The 12,716-nt window shown below is 50.3% G+C and overlaps 1 protein-coding gene across 3 annotated transcripts in view; it reads right to left on the reverse strand.

Moving 5' to 3' along the window:
* LOC112120748 (H(+)/Cl(-) exchange transporter 5) overlaps positions 1-12,716 on the reverse strand; it is a 121,140-nt gene that overhangs the window by 30,557 nt on the left and 77,867 nt on the right. Inside the window, exon 1 of one of the 3 annotated variants that reach the window (XM_026653364.1) lies at positions 1,923-2,066. The exons of the other annotated variants lie outside the window; for them this stretch is intronic. The gene's annotated coding sequence lies outside the window, so the exon portion shown is untranslated. Of the gene's footprint in view, positions 1-1,922; positions 2,067-12,716 lie in introns of those variants that run through there. 3 annotated transcript variants of the gene reach the window in all.

The following is a 12,716-nucleotide window of genomic DNA, read 5'->3' on the forward strand; positions in this document are numbered from 1 at the left end:
CTATCCTTGGTGAATACCAGAGAGGCAGATAAATTAAAATCTCATGGAAACTCTGCTGATTAAAACTTAAGATTGGAAGTAAAGGATTAATTCTTGCTCAATAAAAGTGACCCCCAGTTTCAAAAGCAGTGCAATGGTCCTTGGGAAAGCTCGTCTATCAAACCACAGTATTTTGACTTAACATAAAGCCCTTCCCAGTGCCGAAGGGTGACTGGAAAGGATCAATAAAATGCTATTATTGTTCAGCCTACATCCCTCCAAGACACAATCAGATTCGCTCTCCTGGGATATCCCCCAACTTCTAACTGCCACGGAACCTTCTCCCAGCTGAGGATCACCGCAAAGCAGCCAAAGTACAATAGCACAAAGAATATGCACAGCAAAGCATGCTATGCAGCCTGAACGCATTGCAGGAGACCTTAGGTAATAAACTTCAGTTATGATTAAGTCATCCGCTCTTTGGAGACTCCTGTGATACCTATGCACCACGGGTAAGTTATAAAGGTCTCGCCTACAGGGCAAGTTACTGTGCAGCAAGCCAGGGTGGGAACCTACAGCTCACCAGCTCACTGCACAGGAACATTCCACGTGGATGCTGCTACGCTGCAGTGAAAGTCCCGAAGCACAGCCTAGTGTACTAAGCCACATGCGCTGTAGCAACGTGCACACAGGATGTTATTATGCAGCAAGCTGGTGTGCTGGAGAGTCACAACCTCAGCTTGCAACACAGTAACTTGCTGTGTAGACAAGCAGATACCTGCCCATATCACAGGCACTATCACCATCACCACAATGGGTGTTGGAAGTCTCAGTTAAAAGGCCAAGTAGGAAATTCACTCTTCATAGTTCATTCCATTTGGACCCCTAGAACTAGCTTGTCCGGGTCAGGGATGTGTGCGCATAGTACTGCTCTCTAGGCAGCTCCTGTTTCACGGATAGAAAATTTCATTCATCAGAGCATCACTCAAACATCTTGAAGAGAATTATTCATTTTTGCATTGGAAAATGGGATCCAAGAGTCCTGACAAAGCATAGCAAGAACATGAAAATGGACATGTTCATCTTTAAACACAATATAAAAAGAAACATCCTTACATTTCCAAGAGCAATATTGAACTAGAAGATGGCTGGTAGTAATTAATATTTACCAGGGCTGCATTTCCTGTCCCTGTTCGTCACAGATCAAAACACTACGCTAATTACAGACAGATCCAAAATAGAAAGGAGGGGCCATAAGACTGGAGGAGCACAGTCCTGCCCTGTCATTGCATGGACAAGATGACCAAACAGGCTTTCCCCTTCTCTAATTTGCACAATTAGATCATCAATTAGTACTCGAGACTGCAGCCAAATACACCAGCTGACATGAGAACAGGAAAACTCCTTGTAGACAGAAGTTAGGCATTTTAACACAGACATTTTAGCATGTTTACCCTCTCCCCCCACCTGCCAAAAAAAGGTCAATGCTCCATTTTTAGATTTTCTTTGATTTAAAATCTTTCAATCTGTGAACAATACTGACAAATCTAATTTAAAATAAAGCAGCATATGCACCTACACAGTGCATCATTCAGTGTCCATTGCACAACTAATGAGGCAATAAAAAGGTTACAGCACTTGGGAGGGACAGTTCTCTCCAGGATGCCCCATCCTTCCTCTGTTAGAGGGAATCTGGTAACAGAACTGCTTTGCATAAAGGAAAGGAATCACTTGTTAACAGCAATTTGCATGACACTATTAGAGAACAGAAATCCAATATTCACTCTTAGCCCTTTGCAACCACCCTCCTTTCTTAGGAGCGGAGAAATCAGACTCGCAGCTTTAGCACGATGACCAGCAGTTTACCCATTGCTCCCTAACAGCTGCTGCAGTGTGTTGATACGATTAGCCAAGCCATACGCTCCCTTTAGCAGCCTCCTTACCCTCACTTGGATTTTTTCCTCTCCACAGAAGCACCGTTTGAAGCCTGTCTCATGGCCATTTGGCTCCAGAAGATTGGTGAAAGGGACTGTAGGGTAACTTCCTTTACAGTGGCACTTGCTGCATTCTCCTCCCTTTCCAGCACTGCCGGGTTCTCTGCACTGAGCATGTCGTCACCAGCTGACAGTCACATGAGCGGACTCTTGGACCTCCTTTGAAAGAGGGAGGATTTTAGCTGAACAGAGGAAGGTTAAAGATGCAGTATCCCTTGCCTTCCTTCACAGCGGGCAAGCTAGGAATGACAAAAGGAAGCTGGCATCTAGAGAATTTAACTTCCAGTCATTGGAAACAGCCTCCAGAAGGAAGCTGCAACTAAAGCTACAGTAGACACAAAACTTTGTTTTGGGGGAGAGGAACAGGGGCACAGAAGAGGTTTGAATGAATGAATGAATGAATGGTTTCATTCCTTTCCTATAGACATTAGATCCTCTATTACTAAAAAGACTGCCTGCACATTTCACTGTCAACCCCATCTCGTAAACAGCTGAAGAGACTGCTCATTGGTTTTAAACTGAGAGCAAGCTAGTGCTTATGAAAGTGAGTGATTAGTTGTGGCAGCTAGTGCCAAGTACATGCTGAATACTTAGGACAAACTTCCTACACTTCTGTGCCCTTTCATTCCAATTCCCAACATCCCTGCTATTCCAGTCCTAGGAATCCACACGCCTCTTCCAATTAATGTCATCATCCATTATCCTTTGAGTCAGAGATGGCCATTTTAACAAAAGCTTATACTGAAGTACTGACTGCTAAGGAGTCCATTATCCGATTTACAGGCCTTTCCACATGTTGGACAGAGCAGGGTAGTAGCATCTCATTCCCGCTATGCTGGCTTACAAATTATCCACTTCTTGACCAACATACCTTGCTTTTAAGCTTTCTATGCCATGGCTAACTTTGGCTTAGCACAGAAGTTCTCAAACTGTGGTCTGTGAGCTCCATTCAGGTGGTCCGCGGATAGTCCCCGCTAAGGTGCGCGCCTGAGTGACCACACACAACAGAATGAAGGGCGACCCACCTAATTAGTGGAGCTGCGCAGGCGTGGCTCCAGGGCCGCCTGGGGGGGGGGGAGGCAAGTGGGGCAATTTGCCCCAGGACCCGGGCCCCACAGGGGCCCCCAAGAGAATATAGTATTCTATAGTAATGCAACTTTTTTTTAATGGAAGGGGCCCCCAAAATTGCTTTGCCCCAGCCCCCCTGAATCCTCTGGGCAGCCCTGCATGGCTCCACTAATTAGGTGCCTGGACCCTGGAGAAGACGTACATGGTGGTGGTGAGGTGGTGGCCTTGTGGGGAATAGAGGGTAGGTGGGAGGGGGCAGTGGGGTGAGAAGAGGGGGTGGGGGGAATTTGGGATATGCAGGGCTGCGGCGGCCAGAGAAAGAGGCGACTTTCCACAGCTTGGGGGCTGCTGTGATGGGGGGGAGAGACCCCTCTCCTTCCCAGCCACAGCTTGTGGACTGCCGCAGAGGGGGAGAGAGGGCACATCTATCGCATTAGAAAGGTAAAAACTACTGATATGAAAATATGAGTTGTGTGCTTTTATTTGTAGAACAAAAAAGTTTTTTTTATATAGCGCTTTTATCCAAAGCACTTTACCATAGTTAGCTAATGGTACAAACAACATTTGGAAAGATCATTAAGTGGTCTGCCGAGACCTTCAGCAATTTTCAAGTGGTCCGCGGAAAAAAAAAAAGTTTGAGAACCACTGGCTTAGCGAATGGGAATCCATTTTGGGCTGTATAAGTAGGAGCATTGCCAGCAGATCGAGGGACGTGATCATTCCCCTTTATTCGACATTGGTGAGGCCTCATCTGGAGCACTGTGTCCAGTTTTGGGCCCCACACTACAAGAAGGATGTGGAAAAATTGGAAAGAGTCCAGCGGAGGGCAACAAAAATGATTAGGGGGCTGGAGCACATGACTTATGAGGAGAGGCTGAGGGAACTAGGATTATTTAGTCTGCAGAAGAGAAGAATGAGGGGGGATTTGATAGGCGCTTTCAACTACCTGAAAGGGGATTCCAAAGAGGATGGATCTAGACTGTTCTCAGTGGTTGCAGATGACAGAACAAGGAGTAATGATCTCAAGTTGTGGTGGGGGAGGTTTAGGTTGGATATTAGGAAAAACTTTTTCACTAGGAGGGTGGAGAAGCACTGGAATGGGTTACCTAGGGAGGTGGTGGAATCTCCTTCCTTAGAGGTTTTTAAGGTCAGGCTTGACAAAGCCCTGGCTGGGATGATTTAGTTGGGGATTGGCCCTGCTTTGAGCAGGGGGTTGGACTAGATGACCTCCTGAGGTCCCTTCCAACCCTGATATTCTATGATTCTATGAAAGATTCAAGATTTAAGTGATAGTGAGTAAGGACATTGGAAACAAAAGGTTACATATAAAACAAAATCATAACATGCTTTCTAGAGACTAAACTTAAGTAACAAATTACTCTCTTGTCTAACGAAGTTTCTTTCATACAAAACCTTTTCTGCAGCATCTTCAACCAATGATGGCTGGGATAAGACAGTTACCCTTTCCGTAACTGGTGTTCTTCGAGATGTGTTGCTCATGTCTATTCCACAATAGGTGTGTGTGCTCACCATGTGCACCAGTGCCGGAAGTTTTTCCCCTAGCAGTACCCATAGGGGAGCACCCCTAGTGACCCCTGAAGTGGCACCTCCATGGCACGGTATAAGAGGCGCTGCACGCTCCCCACATCCTCAGATCCTTCTTGCCAGACAACTCTGACAGAGGGGAAGGAGGGCGGGATGTGGAATAGACATGAGCAACACATCTCGAAGAACACCCAGTTATGGAAAAGGTAACTGTCTTTTCTTCTTCAAGTGATTGCTCATGTGTATTCCACAATAGGTGATTCCAAGCTATATCTGTTGGAGGTGGGTAGGAGTTCACAAACTCTCGGGATGGAGCACAGCCCTGCCGAACCCGGCGTCTTCCCTGGTCTGGGAGACGATCGCATAATGTGAGGTGAACGTGTGAACTGCAGACCATGTGGCAGCCCTGCAAATGTCCTGAATGAGGACATGGGCTAAAAAGGCTGTCGACGAGACTTGCGCCCTACTCAAGTGTGCCCTCACAATTCATGGTGGAGGAATTCCCACCAGGTCATAACAGGTACGGATGCATGAGGTGATCCAGTTGGACAGCCGCTGAGTGGAGATCGGCCAACCCTTCATGCGTTTGGCCAAGGCGATGAACAGCTGCGAAGACTTCCTGAACGGCTTAGTCCGCTCCAGGTAAAAGGCCAGAGCCTGTATCACATCAAGCGTGTGGAGGCGTCGCTCCTCACTGGACGTATGGGGCTTGGGGCAGAGGACCGGCAGGAAAATGTCCTGACCCATGTGGTAGGCGGAGACCACCTTCAGGAGGAACAAAGGTTGTGGGCGGAGCTGGACCTTATCCTTATGGAACACCGTGTACGGGGGCTTGAAGGTCAGGGCCCTGAGTTCCGAGACCCATCTAGCAGACGTCATCGTCACCAGGAAGGCTACTTTCCACGAGAGGTGCAACCAGGAGCATGTAGCTATTGGCTCAAAGGGGGGGACCCGTCAACCGGGACAGCACCAAGTTCAGGTCCCACCGTGGGACTGGGGGCCTAACGTACGGGAAGAGACAATCCAATCCTTTAAGGAATCAGCCAGTCATAGCATGGGAGAATACCGTGTGCCCCTGTGCCGGCGGGTGGAAGGCTGATGTGGCCGCCAAGTGCATCTTGACGGACGAGGGCGCCAGGCCTTGGGCTCTAAGGTGAAGGAGGTAGTCTAAAATGACCTGGATCTGGGCAGCCACGGGGGAAATGCCCCGCTCAGCCGCCCACTGGGAAAACAGAGATCACTTTGCCAAGTACGCTCGACGTGTGGAGGGCCGCCTGCTTTCCAGGAGGACGCGCTGAACCCCTTCCGAGCACGTCCTTTCCTCCCGGCCTAACCATTGAGCAGCCATGCCGTGAGGTGGAGTGATGCTAGGGTGGGGTGGAGGAGGCGGCCTTGATCCTGGGAAAGCAGTTCTGTGATGGCAACTGCCACAGTGGGGCAATCGCCAGGCTCGTGAGGGTCCCGTACCAATGTTGCCTGGGCCACACCAGGGCAATCAGGAGGACCTGGGCCCTGTCCATCTTTATTTTTTCCAGGACCTTGCCGATCAGCGGGGATCGGGGGAAGGCATAGAGAAGCTGGCCTGACCAGGACATGAGGAAGGCATAAGGGATCGCACCCACTCCCAGCCCCCCCCGGAGCAGAACCGGGGACACCAGCGGTTCTGCTGAGTCGTGAACAGGTCCACCTGGGGAGTTCCCCACTCTTGGAAAAGTCTATGCACCACCTTTGGGTATAGAGACCACTCGTGCTGAGAGGAGAAGTCTCAGCTAAGGCGATTCGCCCGCGAGTTCCGGGCACCCGGTAGGTAGTAGGCCTGTAGGCAAATATCGTGGGCTATACAGAAGTCCCACAGCCTGAAGGCTTCCTGGCAGAGGAGCAGGCCCCGTCTTGCCTGTTGATGTAAAACACCGAGGCAGTGTTGTCCGTGAGAACTCTGACCACTCTGCCCTCCAGATGCGAGCGGAAGGCTACGCACACCAGCCGGACCGCCCCGAGTTCCTCGACATTTATACGCAGTGCAAAGTCCTGCGCAGACCACAGAACTTGGGTCTGAACGTCCCCCACATGGGCTCCCCACCCCAGGTCCGATGCATCGGACACCACTGACGGGGTACTGCCCCTGAACGGGACCCCGTGGAGCATGTTCCCTGGGGAGGACCACCATTGTAGGGAGGCAATCACTGGCTCAGGCACAGTGAGGACCTTGTCCATCCTGTCTCTGGCCTGGGAGAACACCGAGGCCAACCAGAGCTGGAGGGGCCTCATCCTGAGCCTGGTGTGGCGAACCACATATGTGCACATTGACATGTGACCCAGGAGCTGGAGACACGCTCTCGCTGTCGTCATAGGAAACCTTGTGACTGTGTCGATGAGCCCTTTCAGGGTCTCGAATCTCTCCGATGAGAGGGAGGCCCTGGCCGACGTCGTGTCCAGGACTGCCCCGATAAACTCTATGTGCTGTATCAGAACTAACGTGGACTTGGTGTCGTTCACCAACAGGTCCATGGACAGGAGGAGCGCCACGTGATCCCGCACCTGCAACCAGCCAGTCATCCAGATAGGGGAAGATCTGGACCCCACGATGTCCGAGGTAGGCTGCCACCACAGACATGCACTTTGTGAATACCCTGGAAGCAGTGGACAGGCCAAACGGAAGGACCGTAAATTGGTAGTGCTCCTGCCCAACAGAGGAAGCGCCTGTGCCCCTTGAATATATGAATGTGGAAGTACGCGTCCTGCAGGTCGAGGGCGGCGTACCAGTCCCCAGGATCCAGGGAGGGGATGATAGAGGGCAGAGAGATCATGCAAAACTTGAACTTCACCATGTACTGGTTCAGGCCTCGCAGGTCTAGGATTGGCCTGAACCCCTCTTTGGCCATCGGGATAAGGAAATAGCGGGAGTAGTACCCCTTGCGTTTGAACTCCGCTGGCACCACTCCCAAGCCAAGGAGCTGCCCCACCTCCTGCTCTAGCAGGACCTCGTGAGAGGGATCCCCCAGGAGGGACGGAGGGTGATTGGACAGGGTAGAGGTAAACTGGAGGGTGTAGCCCTGGGAAATAGTGTTGAAGACCCAATGGTACGAAGTCAGCCGCGACCACTCAGGGAGAAAAGCGCACAACCAGTTGGAGAAGGGAAGCTTTATTACAGGTGGATCCCTGGTGTGAACTGGTAGGTCGCCCCCGGGTGTTCCGTCAAAAATGACGTTTCCCCGCCTGTTTACTCTTGGAGGACCAAGGCTGGGGGGCAGACCGGGACTGCCTCTGCGGGCGTTTCTTATAGTCCTGTGACTTTTTATAAGGGGGCTCGTATTTAGAGTGGATGGCCTGGGTGGGAGCCTGCTGAGGCTTAAACTTGGGTCTAGCCAGAGCCGGGACATAGAGGTCAAGTGCCTTAAGCGTAGTGCGGGAATCTTTTAGGCCATACAGCTTCACATCCGTCTGTTCCGCAAACAGGGCCTTGCCATCGAATGGGAGGTCCTGCAAGGAGTTCTGCACCTCACTGGACAACCCAGACAGCAGGAGCCACGACTCCGTTCTCATGGACACTGCGGAGGCCATGGACCTTGCGGCTGTATCCGCAGCATCCGACGCTGCCTGCAGGGTTGCCCTGGCAGCCGCTGTATCCTCCTCCACCAGAGCTTTGATCTCCTTCTTGTCACGCTCTTGGAGGGAGTCCTCGAATTTGGGAAAAGAGCCCCACAAATTGAACTCATACCGACCCAGGAGAGCCTGATGGTTCGCCACCCTTAACTAGAAACTTGAGGACAAATAAACCTCTCCCCCAAATAAGTCCAGCCTCCTTGAGTCTTTATTTTTTGGAGTAGGGAATTGGGGGCAGGGTGGGTGTACAGGTATTCATGCCCCTTAGCAGGCACAAAGTACTTCCGTTCTGCCCTCTTAGAGATGGGGGGCAAGGAAGCCGGGGTTTGCCACAAGGCATTTGAAATTTTTCCACCCCTTCATGGAGTGGGAGGGCCGGTACCGAGGCTGATAGGACGTTGAAGAGGGAGTCTGAGGGTGCCTCCACCTGCTCGTCCTGAAGGTTGAGGCTCGATGCCACCCTTTTTAATAGTTCCTGGTGGGCTTTAGAGTCTTCCTGCGGAACAGAGGGAGGACGGGCCATAATCGCCTCATCAGGGGAGGGTGAGGATGCGGGCGAGGTACTCTGTGTACCCACCGGTACCGGAAGTCCCACCAATTGGTCGCCCTCCGGGCATGGAACCGAAGACGCACGTCCCACCGACTCCTTTCTGGGAGGCTGGGAAAAGGAGGCCGACTGTCATTCTGTGGCTCCGGCAACCCAGTGAACTCTCACTGGGGGCTGCGTCGGGGGCCACGGGGCCCATTGGTACCACGGTGCCAGCCAAGCAGCACGGTGCTACTGCACCTGCTGTGGCACCAGCAGAGCAGGCTGTTCAGCCTGACTAGCCTGTCCCATCGACTCACAACTACGAAGGGCAGCCGGGCTGGCGTACAACCTGCCGCTATCCTGGACCGGGAGGAGCGGTGGCGTCGGAAATGGTGCCGACCATGAGACCATGATCCTGACATGGAGGAACGGTACCGCCGGTAGCAGCTGCTCCGCGATCAGCTCCTGCGGGCGGATCCACAACAGCGAGGCACTGGCGATCGACGCCCAGGACTGCAGGAGCGGTGCTGCAGCGGGGTCCTGGAGCGAGACAAAGAACAGGAACGGCATCAACGCCCGTATCGCGATGGGCTACGGTAGCCTCTCGGAGACGAGGACCTCCAGTGCTATTTGTCTCAGTGTCGACGGGGCCTGCTCCCTTCGCGAGGTCTACGGTCCCTCGAGGCAGAGCAGTGCCTGGAACCCATCAGTCGAAATCCAGCCAGACAACCTTGTAGGGGTCGACGGTGACCGGCGTGGACTACGCATGGGACGGTCGCTGAGTGGCCAACGGCGTCAGGAACATTCCCTTGATTGCGAACGGTACCAATCAGGAGGCAACTGCAGAGATCCAAGCGGTGGCTTGCCTCTGGACCAGGGAGCCAACGGTGGCGGTGCCCCTGGTACAAGCAGGGACATAACGTCCTGGGCCGCTTGCAGGGCCTTTGGCATAAAGGGCACCCGGACATCCGGGGAAGACTGCGCCGAATGGGCCGGGCTACTCCGCTCAACCTGAGTCAGAGGCCTGGAGGCCGACGGGGACCGAGAACTGCCCAACGTGGGTCTAGTCTCTCCCCCGGTCTTGCTCCAGTGCCTCCACGGAGAAGACCTCTTCTTAGCCTTCTTGGTGTGCCCGGTGGATGGGGAGCAGTGCCGACTGGTGGAAGGCACCGAGGCGTCGCCGCGTACCAACCCTGCGGTACCTGGTGCTGACTCAGAGCGGTGCACCAGAGTCGGGGTCAACGTCGACTCCATCAGAATGGCTTGGAGCTGAATGTCCCTTTCCTTCTTGGTCCGAGGCTTGAAAGATCTGCAAATCTTGCAGCGATCACTGAGATGGGTTTCCCCCAGACAGCGTAAACAGTCCGCGTGCGGGTCACTCACTGGCATCGGCCACCTGCAAATGTCGCACGACTTAAAGCCCGGGGCACGGAGCATGCCCCGACCCGGGCGCACTAAACTAAACTAACACTAATCTAAACTACTTCAACTACAGGTACTACTACGAACGAACAAGAGTTCTAGAGGAAAGCTACAGACAAGCTGGAGCAGAGCAGTTCCGATGCACCTTCACTGGCAGCAAGAAGGAACTGAGGATGGGGGAGTGCGCAGTGTCCCTTATACCACACCATAGAGGCGCCACTCTAGGTGTCGTTAGGTGCGCTCCCCTACGGGTACTGCTAGGGGAAAAACTTCCGGCACCGGTGCACGTGGCGAGCATGCACACCTATTGTGGAATAAACAAGAGCAATAACTCGAAGAAGAGCCTGTTTTCATGAATGTAAACATACTGCCTGTTTATTTCCTAGATGCAGGAATAGGGGGTGTCTTCTCCTTATATCCCCAAAGTCACTTTGTGCATCTGTATTTAGAAACAATACAACTCCCCCGGCTTCTTCTCCTGTGAGCTATTCCTTGTTGATTTCAGATCCCCCATTGACTTAATATGTAAATGGCCGTCCATTTCGTTAGCTTACAATGCTTAATTAACACCTCAACAGAGACAGATGAATAAATATCTTGTCTGACAGGAAACCCGTTTCTCCACCTCAATTGTGATACAAAAGTTAACATATTTTCAGTATACATAACTCCTAATATCTGTACACTTTAACCTGGACTTTTAAATGTTCCCAATCAGTATTAAATAGTTAAAACTAAGAGTGCAATAAACCAAACTTAGTTCTCAGGGTCAAGCCTCTATGTAGGTTACAGACAATTTAGTTTAGCAGATGACCCTTCAAATGATCGAACCAAACTTTATTTAAAACAAAGCTGATTAGTTAAGCAAACAGGCATACAATTACCATTCACACAGGTACTACAATTATAGTCACATTTAGAGATGTAATGGTGTATCGACAGGCAATCAGTCCGCTGACACAAAGTATAGCCCTATGATCCTGTAACCTAGTGGTACCCTTTTTGATGCTAAATGGAGTGCTCCTGCAATTTAGCATGGCTACTCCTTTTATAATCCATTATCATACTAATTAATTACCATAGTTACATTTCTGCCACCTCTCTATAGGCTTTTTAAATCACATATTGATTAAACAAACATCTACATCAACATCCTTCCCATATTACCAATATGGACAGCATTTTAATAAAAACATTCAAACTTCTTTAAAACACTCATTAAAAAACCATGCTAAAACCAGCTATAACCAAAACATATCCGCAACATAACCTTAGGTCATATCCTTGCTAACTGCAGTTCTCCTGTCATACTGTGTCCAACTTATCTCTTAACTTTTGCTCACATGAACAAACTCAATTTCCCATACTCCCCTAGACTTAGGCAAAAGCCGAATTCCTTCTATAGGCTAAACCGTACATTTCACAAGACTATCAATGACCAGTATGACCCTAGCTTTCATTTAGGACCTCACTTGACATTCTTTGGTGAACTCCCTTGCCAGCTGGCATTAAAGTGTTCTTGGGTCACAAGGCCCGTTGGAATATGCACACCCTAAGTACAGTCATCTGCATGGATACACACAGCCTCTTCAGTTACGTCTCCAGAGTCTCTGTCTGTTCAAGTAAGAGAGTTTTGTCACTTGTTCAAAACAGAATATTCCTAGCATCACATCCTTAGTGGTAATCAAGGCAAAAGAAAAAGACACAACGCAATACACAAATCCTTGCTTGACTCAGATATATGCATGGATCAGAGTGTGCAAGCTCTGCCTAAGATATTTTACCCAACATTCTGCCATGTAGTCACTGGATGATCTACTAAAAAGTAGCCCATAAAACATTGATTAGTTTTACATCTGGTGAAAAATATCAGAAGAACATAAGAACGGCCATACTGGGTCAGACCAAGGTCCATCTAGCCCAATATCCTGTCTTCCGACAGTGGCCAATGCCAGGTGCCCCAGAGGGAATGAACAGAACAGGTAATCATCAAGTGATCCATCTCCTGTCACCCATTCCCAGCTTCTGGCAAACAGAGGCTAGGGACACCATCCCTGCCCATCCTGGCTAATAGCCATTGATGGACCTATCCTCCATGAATTTATCTAGTTCTTTTTTTAACCCGGTTACAGTCTTGGCCTTCACAACATCCTCTCGCAAAGAGTTCCACAGGTTGACTGTGTGTTGTGTGAAGAAATATTTCCTTTTGTTTGTTTTAAACCTGCTGCCTATTAATTTCATTTGGTGATCCCTACTTGTGTTATGAGAAGGAGTAAATAACACTTACTTATTTACTTTCTCCACACCAGTCATGATTTTATAGACCTCAATCATATCTCCCCTTAGTCATCTCTTTTCCAAGCTGAAAAGTCCCAGTCTTATTAAACTCTCCTCATATGGAAGCTGTTCCATGCCCCTAATCACGAGTTGCTTCAGAGGAAAGTGCAAGAAGTCTTGCAGAAGGCCATTGATGAAATAATCTGCTTGCAGGGGAAATTTCTTCCTAACCTCCATTAGAATTTGGGACTTATTACACTGGTCTACAATTTTTGAGAAGTCGTCTGCTTCAGAGATAA

Source organism: Terrapene carolina, unplaced genomic scaffold (genome assembly GCF_002925995.2).
Source record: "Terrapene carolina triunguis isolate 2854851 unplaced genomic scaffold, T_m_triunguis-2.0 Scaffold137, whole genome shotgun sequence".
Lineage (NCBI taxonomy): Eukaryota > Metazoa > Chordata > Testudines > Emydidae > Terrapene > Terrapene triunguis.